The 19,404-nt window shown below is 47.5% G+C and overlaps 1 pseudogene; it reads left to right on the top strand.

The window, feature by feature from the left end:
* Positions 1-11,396: 11,396 nt before the first annotated feature.
* Positions 11,397-17,469, top strand: LOC125945776 (uncharacterized; annotated as a pseudogene).
* The last annotated feature ends 1,935 nt before the right edge of the window (positions 17,470-19,404 follow it).

The raw sequence follows: 19,404 nt of genomic DNA, 5'->3' as shown, positions 1-19,404 counted from the left end.
TGCTCAGGGGGTGATGAGAGGTGGATACTAGAAGAACTCTTCTTCTGGTTGGTTGGCCCAACCTGTACCTCTCTTTGCAGTGCGCAAAGCTGAAATACTCTATGTGGGCTCATTGAAACTGCGTACGTGTTGCTTGTATAGTCCCTTTAAAAAATACTTTCAAGCGAAGGTAAGCCACATACTTTTGCACTTATGCCACTGGACGTACCTTCCCTCTCCGGTTACATTTATTGCAATGTTAGACCTATTTAGAATGTTAGACCTACATTTAGAATGTTAGACCTATTTTTGCTACCAGTACTTAAGTGACGTAAAACTGGTATTAGGGTAACCTTATTATATAAAAACAGATTTTTCTTGCTGTCATGAAGAAAGCGAATTTCAAGTGATGTCAAGCATTGCTTGATTTTTTTTAGGCTGTGCTGTATCTCTGGAGAGCACCAGAGGGTGCGACTGGCTATGAAGTGGCTTCAAGAAGACTTCAGAGTTTCATTACAAGATTCTTCTAGGCATCAAGCTGAGATGGCATTTAGTCAAAGTGCATGCAAATAAGTTTTGTGCACTTAATTAAGTTATTTTAGGCTCATATTTTCATAGTAAAATCAATTTTCATTTAAAATCCTGAATAAAATATTTTCACTGCTCTTTCACCTCCCATATAGTCCAGCAACTTATCATCTACATAATAAACGTAAACTAATCGGTTACCACAGTAAATGTGCATACTGCAGCAGAAAACAGGGATAATGTGACCCACATATTCTCAACAGTATATAGATATTTATTTAAGGGAACAAAATAAGGCAAAATTTGGAAAAAATTAGATTTTTTGTTTTTTTGGGATACTTGCAATTTCCAGTGTTCCCTGAACAATTCTGACTGTCTGTAGCACGTGCGTGATTTATTTGGCAGAAAAACGGCCTTTTCCGAAACCTAGGCTGTATCCAGCCACGCCCCCTTTTACAGCTTTATGTGATCAGTACTGCTCCTGTGTTTTAAAAATCGGAAAAAGAACTTAGCTTTTTTTTAGATTTAGCAGAATGGTTACTGTTTGTCTGGCAACAGCAATAAGCTGGTTTGTTTCTTAGCCAAATAAATCCTTACGACGCTGTCGGTATCACTCGAGACGTGCTTTCTTTTGCTACCGTCATGGTGTTTTGCTCCTGCTTACAGTGAACAAGAATATACTCTAGTGGCACGATCGGAAGGCTGCGCCGCCTCTCTCAGCGGTCGGAAACACCACGGACCGCTGCTAGGGTTTCTCGTGGCACTACTGCGCCTTTTCCTAGGCTAAGCGCGGACGGGGCATCGTGGCGGATGGTACGTGTGGGTACAGGTGCCCGAGACTCGCGAGCCGCTGCGTCAGCAGCCACGAAGTGACGACTGCACGTGTACCGGGTGTTCTCCAAAATTACTGGAGTGTCGTGCGGAGATTTAGAATTGCGTGTACATGTACATATACAGCTTCAACAATCTTGCCCCACTCAGTGTCAAAGGGCAAATGTGATCCTGCAGTTCTCCATGCCCTTTTGCCCGCCGATTCTGGCACCGAAAAGTTTTCATCTGGTAAACAGCACCTAATCGACAAATTTGCAGAGAATGGCAACGTAGCTGCTGCACAGACATGCTCACAGATAGTGCGCCAGATCATGCGTGATGTGTTACAGCTGCCAGTAATAACTGGCTGACGTTTTACATAGCAGGGTACGTAGCTCGGAAGTGCATTCTAAAGGCGGGCTGCGAAGAGTGCCTGAAACTTCTAATGCAAAAGAAGTCGGCTGAAAATTTGAACCTAGCACAGTTGACACGCATGAAGGATAATCATGGCCTGCTTTGCCCTTCTAGCCTGCTGTATAAGTTTGTTCTTGATCTAGAAAAAGCTTTCACAACGTGCTTCAGCAGTTTGCTGGAGCTACACTCTGACAGCATACTGGACATCCTAAGCCAAGTTAAGGCAAAGCAGAAAAACCAGCTTGGTTGTCCTGACCATTCTGAGGGTATTGCAGCTGAGGTCACAGTTTTTACATCACCACTCGGCTGCACTTCCTAACAGAAAGCCTGAACCAGAGTAATGCTAAAAAACGCGAAGCAGCCAAACAATTAAAGCTCAGTAGGTGTTGAGTTGCACTCATGTCTATCTGATGTGTAATTTGTGCTGCGAATCGTTGGAATACTTTTGAAAAGGTGTTAAATCAATGAAACAAAGAGATGTCCTTGTTTTCATGTTCGATGCTGAGCACTGTATTCTGTACCGTAACCTCCTACATAATAAGCCTGCACCACAACTACATTGAATTCCCGCGAAACGCATGTACCTATATTGAAAAATTAATTGCGATCGCTGGGTAACGAAGGTTCTGTGCACGGGTGCTAAATATGAAAAAAAATATATACTGGTTGCCATGGTATATACAAACAGCTAAGCCACAAAGTGACTAACCTGACTAATTTTATGTTTGCACTAACCAGAAAGCAAACGCACGTTAGTACCGCAGCTGAAACTACTGAAGGAACCGTACAATGCGTCTGAAACTACTAGGAAAGGTAGCAGTGGCGCCATCTCGCGTTGTCCATGGAAAAATAGGACGCTGGAGCCCAACCGGTCGCACCACTAGAGAATATTCTCGTTCACTATACTCCTGCTTCAGCTTGCTTCCATTAACAAGATAACTTATTGTTTACTTTGAGACTGTACTTCGAACGTTATTCAAATGACGAAGATGAAGAAGTTATTTCAAGTGCGTCGCTTTCACGGTAATCAGCAGTAGTCGCTTCCGCATGCCGCCGAGTCCCAGCGACGTACTCTGACACCGAGCACAGCATCTACCCCATGTACGTCCTCCTCCAAACTGTTGCACTCAGCAGCACGCATGGAGAAGCTCAATGGAAGTGTTAATGATCGCGGCTATACCCTAATTGACGTCGACCTCCTATCCTGTGCCATTACCGAAAGCTGTGTGTGTAAGGTGTGCAGTGGGGCCTTGGAGCTCGTTGAGAACGCAGGTTGAAGAGCTGGCGTTGCCTGCACCTACTCTCTCACTTGTGTTTTGTTCGGCACACCGATTTGAGACTTAAAAACGGACATCTTTGGGCCTCTATGAGGTCAATGTGAGGATTGTGTATGCCTTACGGTGCATTGGGAAAGGTGCAGCTTTGGTATTTTGTGTGCTATGCTCAACCTACCGAAACCACCAACAAAATTTTCGTGGTACAATGCAGAACTACTTCTCCACGTCAGTGCCGCCGCTGAAGGATAAATGACACGTGCTGCAACAGAAGCAGTGGAGCTGAATGACTGGGATAAGGATATCGCTGTTGCTCTAGACGGTAGCTGGCAAAAACGAGGGCACACCTCTAATAATGGCATTGTGTCTGCCACTAGTGTTGACTTGGGAAAGTTCTTGATGTAGAAGTCATGACAAATCATTGTTCTGTGTGTGCATCGAAAGGCACCTCTAGTCATGTGGAAAGTGAACATAAATGCAAGCGTAACTATGAAGGTTGTAGAAGTGGCATGGAGACCTGCAGGAGCTCTATCAACTTTTCAAAGAAGTGAGGAGCTGCATGGTGTTCGGTACGTAAAGTACCTAGGGGATGGCAATAGCAAAGGCTTCCTCGCAGTGCGGGCAGCAAAGCGATATGGCAATGTTGCTGAAATTTGCAAGCTAGAATGTATTGGCCATGTTCAAAAGAGAATAGACACTCGTCTGCAGAGGCTGAAAAAAGAAAACGAAGGGAACAAGCTCTCCGAAGGCAAAGTTATCTCTCGCCAGGGGCGCTGGACTGACGCTATGATCAACAAAATTCAGATGTATTATGGCTTGGCTATTCGAAGACACATTGGAAGTTTGGACGACATGCGAAGGGCCGTGTGGGCCACGACTTCCACATGGCGTCCACAGAGGCACATCCATCCCATGGCCTGTGTCCAAAGGGTGCTGACACATGGTGCAGTTTCAACAAGAGTGAGATAAATGATGAGCCATAAATCCACAAGAATTACCTCCCGGAAGCAGTCCTTGAGGCTGTGAAACCTATTTTCCAACAACTATCTAAACCTGAACTTCTTCAGAAATGCCTGCATGGGAAGACTCAGAATGCGAATGAGTCCTTCAACAATGTTGTTTGGGAGCGCGCTTCGAAGAATGTGTTGCTTGGACTTCAGACATTGCAAATAGCCACGATGAATGCTGTGTTGACTTTTAATGATGGTAGCATTGCCCGAGCTGACATTTTCAGGCTGTTTGGCATTTCACCAGGATGCTTCACGGTGCAGTGGTTGCGCGATGCTGACCGGCGACGACATTACTTTGCATACAGGGCTACACAGCTAGTCACAAAAGAGGCCTGGAAAGCAAGGCAGCAGACAAAGAAAAGAAATAACGACTGTGCAGATGACTATCTGGCTGGTGGCTACTGAACTGATACACCAGTACGTATTTCCATAGTGGAAGTTTGTAATATAACGCTTTTTTTCACTTCGAGGCAGATTATCTCAAAACATCACTTTTTCCTACGTTTGACCCTTTTTTTCTGAAACCACAAGAGATAGGAACATTATTTTTTGCCATTACCAAGAGCACGTAAGGCAGAGTCTACTGAACTAGAATAATGCAAATTAATGCAGGCAATTTTGTTTGACAACCTTCTTAGTGCCCATTTTGGCTTGAAGATTGCGGGCATCCACTAAAAACAAAAGTAAAAAATAACTAAGCTATATATATATATATATAAAAATAATTCCAGTTCAGTAAAGGGAATACAGAGAGCTGAATCCAATGGTACCACTATGAGTATTTATCGCCTAGCAGATCGCGGGAAAAATGGTCACAAACATAGGCTAAAATATATGGGAGGTATAGGCCCTACCCTGTTCCCTTAATGCATGCTAGAATTTCACAAACACACCATAACGCACCAGCATGGTGCCAAGACATGTCGCCGAGATACAGAAAGCACCAGGTAAGCACACCAAGCACACTCGGACACACCAAGGATAATACTAAACACACCAAACTGGGCTCATCGTAAACACCAGGTTGGGTACCCCAAGCGCACCAGAGCGGGCTCACAGAAAACACCAGGATGTGTACACCAAACACATCATACCATGTCTCAAAAGCCACTCTGGTGTAAACAATAGAAAACAGTGTTTATGAAAACATGACCACCGAGTGGAGAAACGTGCCGCTGCTTTAACACATCACTGCACATCACCCAAATGAGATGGCACTAATTTTCAAGGCTCTTCCGGACAAGACGGTGACCTTCAATGGAGACCCGTGCATCGGTGGCAAAAAGTGCAAGCAAAAGATAACTATGCTTCTTGCTGCCAACACTACTGGGATGGAGCGTTTACCCCTTGTAGTCACTGGGAAGGCTCAACAAACCTCGCCGTTTTAAACATATCACAAGCCTTTTGAAGGCTTAGATGTAAGCTCAGACATTTTCGAAGCTGGCTGCAGCAGTTGGACCAGGCTGCACGACTGAACTGAAAAGTATCGAAGTTTTTTTTTTTTTTTTTGCCGACTTCTACTACTTCTGCTCTTCAACCCATGCACAAGATTATTATTCACTATGTGAAATCTCAATACCGAAGACAACGGCTAGAGCGGATGCTTTTGTGCTCCGAAGTTGGGAAGCAATACAAAATGGACCTTCTGGGAACATCACTCACATGTGGAAGAATACACTTCCCCATGTTATCGCCAACTGTTCTCAGCACATCAGTTTTGTTAGGCTTGAACCCAAGGGTGCGGCAGTAGCTGAAGAGGTGCTGGCAGAGCCCAGCAACGATGACTGCCTGAGGTTTGACGCTTATGTGAAGGAAAAGGTGTTGCGTTGAGCAGCGACATGGTGAAGGCGGAGCTCGTGAAGCTTGTCGATAACGTGAGCACAGACGAGGACCATACCGTGGGGACTGCATCGCTGAAGCTGCTGGTAATGTCATTGTGCACCTACCACCCTATCCTTGCTAACTGAACCCTACAGAGCTTGTTTGGAGTGACGTCAAGGGCTTCGTGGCGAGTGCAAACAAGACGTTTAAACTCCGAGATATGGCGCCTCTGGTTTGAAAAGGCATCATGAAAGTGACAGCTTAGAAGTGGAAGAGCTATGTGAAGCATGTTCTCATGAGGAAGATGTGGTAAGGAAACTGGACCACATCATCGACGATGTTGTTGACCCATGGTCCAACTGTTGTAGTCAAGCTGGAGGACGAAACAATGAGCAGTGCTAATTCGAGTTGTGATGAGGACGATGAGATGTGAACCGCTCTAAGGGGCTCATTACATGTGTGCCGGGATAATTTCGTACTGTCGCAGCGAGAGTAGCGAAAATGAGAACGAGAAAACCCCAACTGTTGGAAAATAAACTTTTTGATTGATTGATTGATTTCGTCTCCATCAACATACAGCTGCCCCGGCCTGTATTTGACGCAGCTTCTTTGGGCCGTGGCAATACTGAAGTAAATATTTGCATATACACATGGCAGAACATTGCAAAAACAAAAAACAAAAACTGACGTGGCAAGAGCTGATATGAACAGGTGGCGATAAAAATGAAAAGTGGGACCAGTCCCTTTGTGACTGATGTCTTGCCTGTCCAAACACAAACAGTGAAAAAGACACCAAGCACCACCTGCTACAAAAATAAAAAGCTAAATATGATAGTACACCTTTTTCCACACAGATGAAGCCACCTGTCAACTTCACGGGGTGACAGGCGCGTAGGAACACAATTATGTAGTGTGCTCTATCAGGATTGGCTAAGGGCGCCCCTACCTTCCACAGTGCTGTCAACAGCTTGTGAGATGGAGTATAAGTAGTGAATGCGACTGCCAGCCTTCAGGAACGGTGACACACAGATGTTGGCATAGCGATGCATCGCCGCCTCCCGCTTATTATATGCTGTGCAAAGTGAAGAGTAGTTGATTTAAAATCACTAAGGCCAGAACTGAACTATAAAAGCAGTTACCTTCGTCCTAACTGCTTACTTTTCAGTTCAGGTCTGTTGGTAGCGGGTGCACAAACTAGACTCCTCTAGACCTAACCTTCGCTAAACAGGATTAAAATCGGCTCAAACTTCATGTGCACACCTTGAAAGAGCGAAAGTTTGTGAATTTAAACTTTAAAAGCATGTTTCGACGCATTCTGAGCTTGAAAAAAATATACATATACACGCAAAGGCACCACGGCTATTGTGTTGTCCCTTCAGCAGTCGGTCGTGCGGATATCAGTCGAACGATGATCGGCACGCTGACTTTGTCGGTGCTCTCGACACAAAAGCTTGTCGTACCACGATAACTCATGCTCATCGGTTGCATTGTTGTCGGGCTGGTATGATAAAATGGTCTCAGCGACCAACTGTGCTGAATAGTTGCCCAATGCTTGGCGTCGGCATCTTGTTGGTCTTGTACCGACCCAGTGCTCCATTGCTACTGCGCTTTAAACGAGTATGTGAAGTCAGGCATGCGCTGCAAGAGAGCCGACGCTGCCAGGAGTCAGCAATGTGATGCTTTTGAAGTATCGCCTTAGTATAATGCAGGGCTTTTTTCAATAAATTTGCTAGCTATGAATGAAAGGCGGCTGACGTGGTTGACAATGCAGTCTGGACGAAGGCCTGGCTGCTTTCCATTTTAAGCACGGAGTTGCATTCGTATGCTATGCACATTTTCTCAGCACTGCGCTGGCATAGAGCTACCAGTGCAGTTGCAATGTGGTACATGGCACGAGTAACTGCGACAATGCATGGGAATTTTTTTTTTTTTCAGGGGCCTTGCCGCAGTGACCCTTACAAAACATTTTACAACTAATACGCTGGAGCAGGTCTCATGCGCTGTCATGCCGTGAAAAAGTAGCATTCAGGGAACCTGCGAGCCAACACTGAAATGTGTGTCACAGTGAGCGTAGACCCTTGAGTCCTTGTCCTCCAGAGAGCTGACAAAAAGACCAACAGCAACTGAAGAATGCATCCAAGGGCCACCAAATGAAAGGCCCAAGAAGACGCCTGATGGTAAAGAGACCAAACAGTACAGCCTTGGTGCATTTTAAATGTACACTGCTTGTAAATCTTTACAGACCATTTACCACGCACAGAATAAGCAGTAACTCGTGTCGTGATTGACTGGACAGGAAAAGGACAGGCATGGGCAGAAGTAATGGCTGCCACTGCCAGCAAGGCTTCATGGAGCAACACAAGAAAGGGACACAAAACACTGCCAGCAAGTGCCAATGCTGCAGTCGCAGCAGACGCTGTAGGCCAAGCCGCAGCACTTGTGAGCAGTATTATGCATAAAGGTGGTTTGCCAGACAAGGAAAATTGTTTCGTACAACCATTATCATTAACACCGTCTAGGACTGAACACACTAGGTGCAGTGCCCGCAGGCAATGTTCTATACTCTACCACTGTGCAGTAGCACCCCCTGCAATTAAGACGCAGTAGATAGAGCAGAAATAGATGATGATGATGCCTGGGGACAGTCTCGTCACGAAGGGCAGCAGTGAATGTTACCTTCCCTGTACCAATGTATCTTTGTGGTAGTGGTGTAAAATAGCGAGTCACCTATGTTCTTACATAGAAAAGAAATATAAGCAGTTATGTGACTACACGACAGAGGTATCCACCCGAGCCTTGCCACCCCTTGCCCCCCTCCCTCCCTTCCCCCAGAAACGTATTAGTAATCCTCCACCCCTCCCAAGGTCGATGAAACCTAACCCCCCCCCCCCCCAAAAAAAAGGGGGTATAAAAGGAGGGAAGGGACCATGTATTGGGAGTCGAACCTGCTGGTCAGGTGATGTCCTGTGTCTTCGAGAAGTCCCTGACTGTAGGCTCTAGTGTATGGACAAGAACTGCATACAATTGGCATTGACCTGACCTCTCTTGCCCGAGCCCGCTCATGCCAACGCTCATGCCATTGCCGGTGACAGACTGCCGGTGTCAGTTACTCAGTGTCCTCGTCGATGCAGAGATTTTGAGGTAGCCCCTGGACTGTGTAGTTGTGCTCCACTCTTACAGTCTGACTTTCGGGTCTATAATTTTCTTAAGTTCGCGAGCACTTCAAACTGAGAGCGTCTTCAGGAGAGTCCTGTTGGATTGTGATGCCAGCTATATGGCTCGAGACAGCGCTGCTCCTGCAAGTTTTGCCACAGATTCCACGCCTCAAGGTGGGTACGTTATTCCCTTTAGTTGTCTGTCTTGTCGGACTGGAGTGACAAGTGATGCTGCCCACAGCAATGCTTCAGATTGCATGCCGCGGTTCTCGAGTGCCTTGGTCCTGCTCCCGCTGCTGCTGACATATGGCCTCTGGCATTGAAGTGTTTCCATCAATGACATCCTGGCTAAGGAATCCCCGGGGTTGCCACCTGCTGGCAAATGATGGATGTGATGATGAATTAGATTGGGTTGGATTTTTTTTGCCAATGTGGCCTGACAAAGCCCTGGACGTGGGAACGGGACACAATAGCAATTTCCGAAGATTTTCCTGTCAACCGTACAACTGGAAGGAATGGCCCAAATCCGGGAGTCTCCCGGGTAATCCAGGAGACTTGGCAGGTATGCTACAGCGATCCCTCTTCAGATGAACTTATAAGCAAGGCCCTACACAAAAAAATGCAAAATGTGAATGGAGTGCTTCAATGGGATGGTTTCGTAGCAAGTTCCAAGAGATGTATATGTAAGCCTACCCATTGTTTTGCTTGAGTTGTACAATGCTGTCACTCAATTCAGTGATGGAAGCAGGGCCATATTAGACATGTTGAAGCAGGCAGGCATCGAACCTGGCTACCAAATAACGAAGGTGTGCCTCACCAGCGACTGTAACCGTGTGAAGAAGGCGGAACGTCAGTGAGTTGAAGAAGCAAAACGGATCAGAAAAAAAAAAAATGTGTGCTTCAGTGCATGTACAAAAGGAGATCGTGCCGCTTTTAAGGAAAGGCCAAGCTATGTGCCTGGTGGATTTTAGACATAGTGAATGTCTTTTTAACACCAAGACATTTGCTTGTATGCGAGCTGGATCTAAGCAGAAATCAACCCTGAATGGCAATCTTTCTGTGACACACACTTGCACTTCCCCGCACAGTAGCGCAGACATCTTGGTCTCATTTGAAAGAGCCATTTTTCTACTTAAAGTTGCAGCTAGATCGGGTACCATTCGCCCATTCGTCACTTAGAAAATGCGCAGCAAAAAAAAGATACCAGTGCATCCTTCTATTCGTTACATGGCACACATGGTTTGAGGGCACCACCCGAGAGGCCTTCATCGCGCTGCCAGCATGCTTTGAGAGAGAGACCATTTTCCGATTTATGGCCCTGTTCATAATGGCTGACCTTCCTTTCCCTTGGGGCAACCTGAGCTTGGGCCTGGACACAGAGGCAAGTGGTGAGAAGAAAAGCAAAGTTAAGATGTTCACGTGGTTTGGATCCACCACCGTGGTACTGGGAGAAGTGAACCTGACCGTAGTTCTCCAACAGGTCAGTGGGGTCAACACATCATCGGAAAAGGGTGATCCCCCAGTTTTGGTGAGCTCGCCACGACAGGCGGCACGGCCACCCAGTTCCGGCCGGCCTTCTCCGAAATTCATGTCAACTTTAGGCTCAATCAAAGTTTCTTCATCCCAGCTGCGACGTTCGCAATTTTCTGGGCCCTGTCCTACGATGTCCAGACAGTACACCAAGTACTAGCCAGCATCTCCACCTGTGGCCTCTGGAACCGTGTGGAACGGTGGGTCAGTCAGGGCACAGTGTGGGTGTCAAATCACGCCGGACTGATGCTGACAGGTAGAGCGACCACTTGTCCAGAAGCAAACCCCAAGAAGACCACGCTGACTGCAGGTACTTCAACCGGCGAGAATGAAGAGGAAGTGCCCTCGATGTACAGATGCTGGGCCCCAGCTGGCAACCGCATCAGCCACATTCCTCCAACTGCTGTGTGGCACAATTGGCAGCCAGCGGCTGACTGGCAGCTTGATCCGCCAAACATCATGTCACTGTGATATGTCTACTCCGGGTTCTGAAAGTTTTCAGAGCCCATGGGATGGATGGAGATCTCAGTGGATGACCCATTTCTATGTTCCATCCAGTTTATAGCGGCTGAGAGGATGTTCTTCACCTGGCATCTGCTATAATCTCAGATAGGCATCCCGATTGAGGCATTCATGGCTGCGGCCGGGCGAGAAGAGCCTGCAAAGGGTGACTGCATCTTCTTATGTTCCTTGTTCGAAGGTGGGGCAGCCGGCCCAGGCGAGGCAGCAAAAACCGTGGATGTCATCCTAAACTCAAACTCTGTGAGGCGAACCTTTTGACAACAGCAACCAGCGAGCGCGCCCTGAACCTGACGTTGGCCCCTCAGTTCTGGCAGCCTCAGTAGGTGGAAAGAACAGGAGCTGTCGGTCTGGAGATGGTCTGTCCAATGCCCATGACAGACTTGTTCATCTATAAGTACTTAACCTCGGTCCCGAGGGAGCTGGCGTCCTTCTTGATAACGGACCAGGCACAGGCAAACCAGAACTATCTAGAGGGGCAGGACCAGGTCCGGCCGCCAGTCGGCTTCTTTGGGCGCTTGCTGTACGACGTGTCCGCTTCGTATGACTACGTCGAGTACACTGACATGGTGGGTGTGTCCGAGGAGTTGTTCTGGCAGAACAGGCTCATGCACACCCAGACCCCCCCCCAGCAGCACCTCCTCTATTTTTTCAGTGCCTGAGCGAACACTCTCAGGCCGTCATTTGCCGCCGCTCGCAGCTGCCGTGTGGCGGCGCTGTGTGAGTGGGATACAGGGAGCTGGCGCTGACCAGCCACACATAGTACGAACCTCACGAATTCGTGTTCGTGTTTGATTGCATTCGTGTTTTTCTCAGGCTTTTACAGGTACATATTCCGCATACGCATTCGGGGACGGCAGAAAACTAGGTGGGGTGATGAGAGAGAGAGAAATAAACTTTTATTTTCTGAAACGGTAATCCGAGTCAGGACCCGGTTCACCCTAGGTGAAGTTAAGAAATTTGCAGGTGCAAGTTGGAATCAGCTAGTGCAAGACATGGGTAATTGGAGATCGCAGGGAAAGGCCTTCGTCCTGCAATGGACATAAACATAGGCTGATGATAATGATGATCAATCCACATGCAGTCTGTCCGACCCCGCTGACAGCGCGAAACTTGCATTCGTATTTGAAAGTATCGTGTTGTTTGCTCAGGCTTTTACACGCACGTGTTTCACGTGCAGTCTGTCCAGCTGCTCTGACAATGCGAAACTTGCATTCGTATTTGAAAGTATTCGTGCTTTTCCTCAGGCTTTTACACGCACGTGTTCCGCACGCAGTCACTCCGGCCGCGCTGCCAATGCGAAACTTGCATTCGTATTTGAAAGTATTCGTGTTTTATCTCAGGCTTTTGCACACACGTGTTCCGCATGCAGTCTGTCCGGCCGTGCTCACGGTGTGAAACTTCCATCCGTGTATTTTTTTTTTTTTTCAGGCTTTTGCAAGCCTCAGTATGTCTTACTGTTTTGTACCATTGTGCAAATCGAATGGAAAGAAAAAGATTGTCGGGTTGTCGTTCCATGAAATACCAGCTGCCGCTGCTGTACGAGAGAGGTGGCTTGCAATAATTAAGAGGGATAATTGGTTGCCTAATACAACTTCAAACTACTCTAGAGTGTGCAGCCGCCATTTCAGAACAGAAGACTTCGTAGAAGGAAAGAAGCGGCGGCTCAAAAAGGACGCAGTACCGTCAGTCTTTACCGACTACCCATCACGTTTGCAGCCCAAGGCAACTGAACGAAGCATGGCAAGTATCACTAAACGTGACCATGCTGCGAACAAGCAGTCAACGAATGCTTGCACCAGTAGCAACGCTGTTTCGCGACCACCGCCATGTGCAACCCTCACATCAGGTCCCGAAGCGGAAGAATCGGACAAGTGCTACCGGCAAAACAACAGACAATCATGGTGTACAGTGCCAGAATGAATGCGTGCACAATGCTGACCAGGCTGCCCCATGCGAAAAAAGTGTCCAGGTGGACAGCAGTTCAGCCTCTGTTTTGCTCACTACCGAAAAGGCCAAATGGAAGAGAAAAGAAAGAGACCTGAGTAGCCAGATACTGAGACTACAGCAGACCGTTGACAAGTATAAAGAGACGCTCAAGAAACTCCAGGAGGATACTTTGACAGCAGACATGTCCTACACTAGAGAAAGAGCAGCAGAGAAAGAGGCTTCAGCTCCGTTTCTCTTGGATCAAATTACCAATTGCAAGAAAAAAAGGCCTACCTGGTCTGAAGAAACAACTCGACGTTGTGGGATACTGAGGCATTTATCACCGAAAGCCTACGAACATATTCAAGGGGAGATGCTGTTGAAGTTACCTGACCGAAAGACTCTAACCAACTATATCGGAACTACAAGTGGTGAGACCGGCTTCAGCAAACTGGTGGAAGCTTGGCTCATATCTGAAGCCGAAAACCTTGACAAACCAGTCAAAGGTCTGCTCACTCATCGTTGACGAGATGAGGGTGAAAGAGAAGCTGCAATAGAACAAGCAACGTGACTGCTTTGTTGGGCAAGTGGACATTGGGCAGGAAGAGCAAAACAGTGACCTTGTATTAGCCAATTTGCTCCTGTGCTTTGTCATCAGTGGATTGACAACGTTTCGAATTCCAGCTGCATACTATTTTACGAAAGGACTAACTGGGCCCCAACTCTACAAGTTGCTGACTTTCGTCATGCAAAAAGTGGAAGCCTGTGTGTGGGTTTAGGATTTTTCACCTTGTCACGGATAATCATAAAGTGAACGTGAATAACATGAAACTGCTTGGAAATGGCCTGCTTACCTACCGGATCGAACACCCCTGTGACTGCTGCAGGCTTCTTTTCATTAGCTTTGACCCGTGCTACGTGCTGAAGAACGTGAGGTCGCAGTTTTTATCGTGTGACCTTGGCCCGAAAGGTGCAATTTCTGCTTCACACATAAAAGATCTCTACGAACTGCAGAAAGGCCTGTCTGTAAAACCTGTTCGGTATTTTGGTAGAAAGCACGTTTATCTGAGTAACATAGAAAAGATGAACGTGGCAAGAGCAGTCCAGCTCATGTCTCCAAGTGTAACCGCTGCTTTGGCACCTCAAGGATCAGGCTGGACACACTAGTGCCCTGTCATTTTCAGCTGCAGACCCAACAATTACATTCATGCGGAACGTTTATCGGTGGATCGTGCTTCATGATATCAGCAACACGGCGCAGCACATACACCTCAATTTTTCGGATGCCCATCAATTCGACGACAGTGCTGATCCATGGCTTGCATGGTTTGAGGTCATTTTCCCTATGTACTTAGAGGCATTAAAGAAAAGATCTGGACACGCGCGTGAATTCCTCACAGCCAAAACATATGAAGCGATTCTGTTAACCATCTATTCGACAATGGCATGCGTCAGATATCTGTTGACAGAAGAGAAGTTTTCTTTTGTGCTCACTCGAAAATTCAATAGCGATCCAATTGAATCCCCCTTTGGAAGTTTGCAAATGTTATCCGGGTGCAACAACATGTTGGACGTTCGGGCTGCATTGTCTGGTCTCGAAAAGCTACTGAAGACCGGCATTGCTGCGTCCAGACCGGCATTGCTGCATTGCTGCTCCAATATTGCCCACAAAGAATGTGTTGCAATGTCGGGACATACACTAGATGATACACTTTCCTCTGCGAAACCAGCTTCTTCATCAGCTCCAACGCCTCCCCTGACATCGACTGTGCAAGCAGTTCCGCAGCTCTCGAGAGCAACATTGGTATTTCAGAGACTTAATACTGCATTTTTGCCACAACAGCTGCCATCGCTTAAGATTTCGGCTGCCGCCTATGTGGGGGGCTGAATTGCAAGGGTTGTAATGGAGCCTATGGATTGCGAGAACTGCATTACTTTGTGTACGAAGCCGGTGAGCAACCAGCCGCTCCTTCAATTGACCCGGAGCCAAAACCGAGGTGAGCTGCTCTACCCGTCGGACAAACTTCTCTTTGTCCTTCACACTTTAAGAGCTTTTGCTGACCGTGCCCTGCAGGAGGATCAGACCTTGCAGAAGCCACTGTCTACTTTAGTGGAGTACGCCGTCCCAGTGCTTTGTGCCTCAAAGTTGCTAAAGTGTAAGAGCAATGACAGCAACGAGCACAGGCTTAAGCTCATGAACCTTATAGGCTCATTTCCTGAGGCCGCTCCTCTGCAACAATGCATTCAATGTAACAGATAGGCACGACGCAGGTAAACATTTTGCTAAAAGCCCCTTTCGCGAACATACGCAAAACTGTACGAGTGGCATACTCTTGAATGACATGTGGGAGTTTGCCTCCGCAATAAATGCTTTTATTTCCACTGCTGAAATGGTCCAATCAGTGTAAGCCATAACTCGCAACGCATTTATCTAGAAAACATGAACCTCTCTATTTGCACAGTGATATCTGCATGCAGGTTTCGCAAAGCCTCAGGTTACATAATTGATAGCACTGACAGCAAGGCGCATTTTTCACGAGTATCACATTGGCTCAAGTGAAGAGACAACACTGCGACTTTAGATATGAATAACATAGTCTGTTTGCACACACCAGATAGTGTTGCAGGAACCGCGTGGCAGAACCCGCTGTTTTTGTTTCTGTGTTTGTACCATCATGATTTAACTGCTCTAAGCTCTCAAATGATGGAATCACACGGTGCAGCTGGCGCCAGCTGTGGCTTCCTTTTGGTAGCCACAAATGTAATTCTCAAAAACTTTTCGAAGGGAACGTGGGATCATGTACCACTTTGAAAGAAGTCTAACAACATGAAGTGCTATTTAGCTCATGCACTCCCGGCTTGCGTGTAGTCTGCTACACGAGTAGATGGTAGCACGCACCGGAGCTCTTTCAGCGCCCAAGCTTTCAGTATTAGCTGCTGGCAAACACTACTTTCAAAAATCGACTCTCAGACAATCGAACATAACCGTGACAGAACAATTTTCCACGTATTGAATTTAAACTGGTGCGCACTCTCATATCAGTGCAGCAGACACGCGAGCGCATCGAACCAATAATAGCCGAGAATGACACAAGCCTCTAAAATGGGCTGGTTGCCCAAAGCTACAAGTGCTTCAAGGTTCCCACTTACAAAAGGTTTGATTGTACTTGAAACAACGCGAATACAGTCGAAAACTCAGCCATTTAACAGCTGCCACTATCGCCACAGCCTGCGTTTTCATGAGCGATGGCGATCCTACTCCGGCGGCGGCGCGTGGCGGTGTAAAGCCGTACTAGGGCCGACGGATGGTTCCCTTTGTTCTCCTCTCCTTTTCCCAGGCACTGAAAAAATAGAGAAGGCGCTGCCGAGACCTGCTACCAGCTCAGCCACTACCGGGACGGAGAGGGGATCGAGTGCACCAGTGGCAGGCCACACACCAGTTATGGTCGCGTGAGCCCCAGACGACTGGAGCGGACGCACCATGCCATTAGGATACGGTACATGGCCATACCCATTCTTCTCAAGTCAATGGTCAGGGTGGGTCACGTTCAAGGCTCATTCCGTGACTGCTTTGTTCTGTTCCGGCCTCAAGGACCCCTGACTGTCCCTGCTGTTTACCGGCATGAATGGAGCGTCCGCCGGCATCTCCTTTGATCTGAGCAAGCCTCCATATCCCATTCTGGCAGGCCACGGCGCTCTGGGAGGCAAAAACCTGAAGAAATTTCTCGCCCTGGCAGGAAATGCAAAGAGGGGGGAGGAGGGGGGGGATCGACTGGTGACATACCCGATCTGTGGAAGCAAAACTACTCAGCAGTTGCCGCCTAGTGGAGAGAAGGCACCCCCCCCCCCCCGCCCTTGACGATAAATTTGCGAGATGGACCCGAAGATCAAGGGACTGGCGGGCCTCCCTTAGGCCCTCACCGAGGTCCTGGGGCGGTATTCGCCTGCTCTCCAAGGAGATCTGCCTGGTGGTTGAAACAGCATGCCACGAGGTGATTGAGTGGGGCAAGTTGGATGACCAGGAGGTCGTGGTGCTGACATCACTCATGAGAGGCTTGGGCTACCATGCAGTATTCCTCGTGTGCGTGTACGGTGGTGGGAACATTTGGAAACAAGCATCCGGACTGCCTCGAGGCTTTGTTTCGTGCTAACACTACTTTGTTGCCAGGGAAGTGGATGCGACCACTGACAGTGCGTGAGATTTGTGAACGAGTGGTGACAAAGTGCCCCCCTCCAAAGAGTCCAAGAAAGCAGAGTCCAACGGATTACCAGATTGACCTCCTGCTCGCTGACCCCAAAGATGATGAGTATGTGCTAGAGCTTTTCCCCCCAAGGACTAAGGAAGACATCGGCATATGGAACTTGTGCATGGGCGACATGCTGCTCTTCATGGGGCGGAAGGGCATACTAGAATGTGCTGCCCACATACTGAGACTGCGTAAAGCGTTCGACAACATCCTGACGAGCAATTGCCTCTTGGCCGATATCTGCATGCTTTGATGCATGTAAAAAATGATGTGCTTTCTCGCACGCGATTTTTGCCCGTGTCTGCGAGAACACGCATCGCAATGTCTAAACCGGAGCAAACATTCTGTATGAGAAAGTTTAGCTTGAGAAAAGCGCGACAGACCCTAAATGAAAACTGAGAAAAACTGTGTGGCACTGCAAAATGCCAAAGATGTCGCGTCCCCTGTGCGCAATGACGAAGTCACCAATACTACCAAAGTAGGCCTAACGAGTGTGTCATGCGCATCAAGCCACAATATATCGACAGTCCTCAGACGTGGAAGAGGGAAAAAAAGAAAGCTGAAGAAAAACTGTTGGAGTTGTCATCAGCTCCAGCAAGGGAGAGGAACGTGACTTTGTGGGTAATGGCAAGGACAGTGCGGCTCGCCAGCTTAATGGGACTACATGCACAATTGTAAATTTAGATGCAGTGAACACTTTATTGTCGCTTGCCAGTGCAATAGTTGCAATGAACTTCAAATACGCAAAGACGAGCGGGAGTAAAGTTAGAGTTGATGTGCGCGAACTGTAGAAAGACTTTGTCAGCATGGAGCTTGCCACCCATTTGGAATGATCAAAGGATGAACTCCTTCACTGTGAATGCTCTGCCTGTGTGTGCATACCATGCAGGCAACAGGGAATAGAAATACGGCTCTTAAGGACTTATTTTTGTTGATGGCCATCAACCATCATGGTCTCCATGCGAAGACATGGCAACGCTACGTAAAGACAAAGTTGACGCCCGCGGTTGCATGTGGCACGTAATCTGATGATCGACTGCGGTTGGTCAGTTCGTGAACTTTATACTGAGCTGCACGTGAGCCACCACGGGTACATTGCGGTGTGCTATGATGGGTCATGAATGACCCGCGGTCATTCATTTCACATTGGTGTCGGCATCGCAATAAAGCTGTTTAGCAGACTTGTGATAGACTTCGAAGGATGGCCACCAGTGTCAAAATAACAGTAACAAGTAGGCTGGGGTGATGGAGGCTGCCCTGATCCTCTTCAGATCTTTACAGCGGTACAATCTACAATATATCACAGTGCTTTGTGATGGGGACAACCACAGTTATCTTGCATTGCAAAGGTACAAAGTACATGGGTATATCCCAATTGAAAAAGAAGACTGCATGAACCATGTGCAAAAATGCATGGGGACAGCTCTATGCAACTGCGTTGCAAAACACAGACGCCCAGGCTTTTAGAGGCTGGTTGGAAAGGGCCGTTTGACAGGAGACCTGATCAACAATCTCAGCTCCTACTATGGATGGGGTCCCAAAACCCACAAAGAAGACGTGGATGCCATGCAGAGGGCAGTGATGGTCACTTATCATGTTACATCTAATGACAATGTGGCTAACCACACTCTCAGCCCTAACGATTATAAGTACTTTTTCAGTTTCCAAACTCCTCGCATCGCCTACAGGGAGCAAGTGGCCCGCTGCCGTCCCTCCACCACAGCGCTGCGATCAATCTTTGCACCTAGTGTACAACAGTCGTCTACTAGAGCATGGCACGGTTGTGATGACCTAGCGTGGTTTTCAGTGTTTACATGATGATTTCACATTAAGAAAGAGTCTTGTTCCGCAACTTCTTGTTCTTTTAGATACGAAGAATATAGCTTTGAGTCTAGCTGCATGAGCTACATCTTTCCGGAGCCTCAGTAAAAGCGGTAGGTTGTGTAAGTGTGGTGCTTGGCTTGTACATGGCACTTGCCAATTGAGGAGCTGTTTTGCTGCACAGGTTTTTGTTCTTTCAGATATTAGACGTCGTAGAACTTAACTGCTTTCTAGCAGTTGGGCCTGGTGCGGAAAATTACTCTCAGGGAATACTGGTCTAAAGATACCATGTTGGAAACTCCCGTTTTTCTGGTCAGTCTTTTCCGCCAACTGCTTTTGCCTATTGATGCGAGTGCTGCACTTCAGT

Source organism: Dermacentor silvarum, chromosome 5, assembly GCF_013339745.2.
Source record: "Dermacentor silvarum isolate Dsil-2018 chromosome 5, BIME_Dsil_1.4, whole genome shotgun sequence".
In the NCBI taxonomy this organism is placed as follows: domain Eukaryota; kingdom Metazoa; phylum Arthropoda; class Arachnida; order Ixodida; family Ixodidae; genus Dermacentor; species Dermacentor silvarum.
The sequence above is the reverse complement of the archived record's forward strand: the minus strand, read 5'-3'. Positions and strand labels throughout refer to the sequence as shown.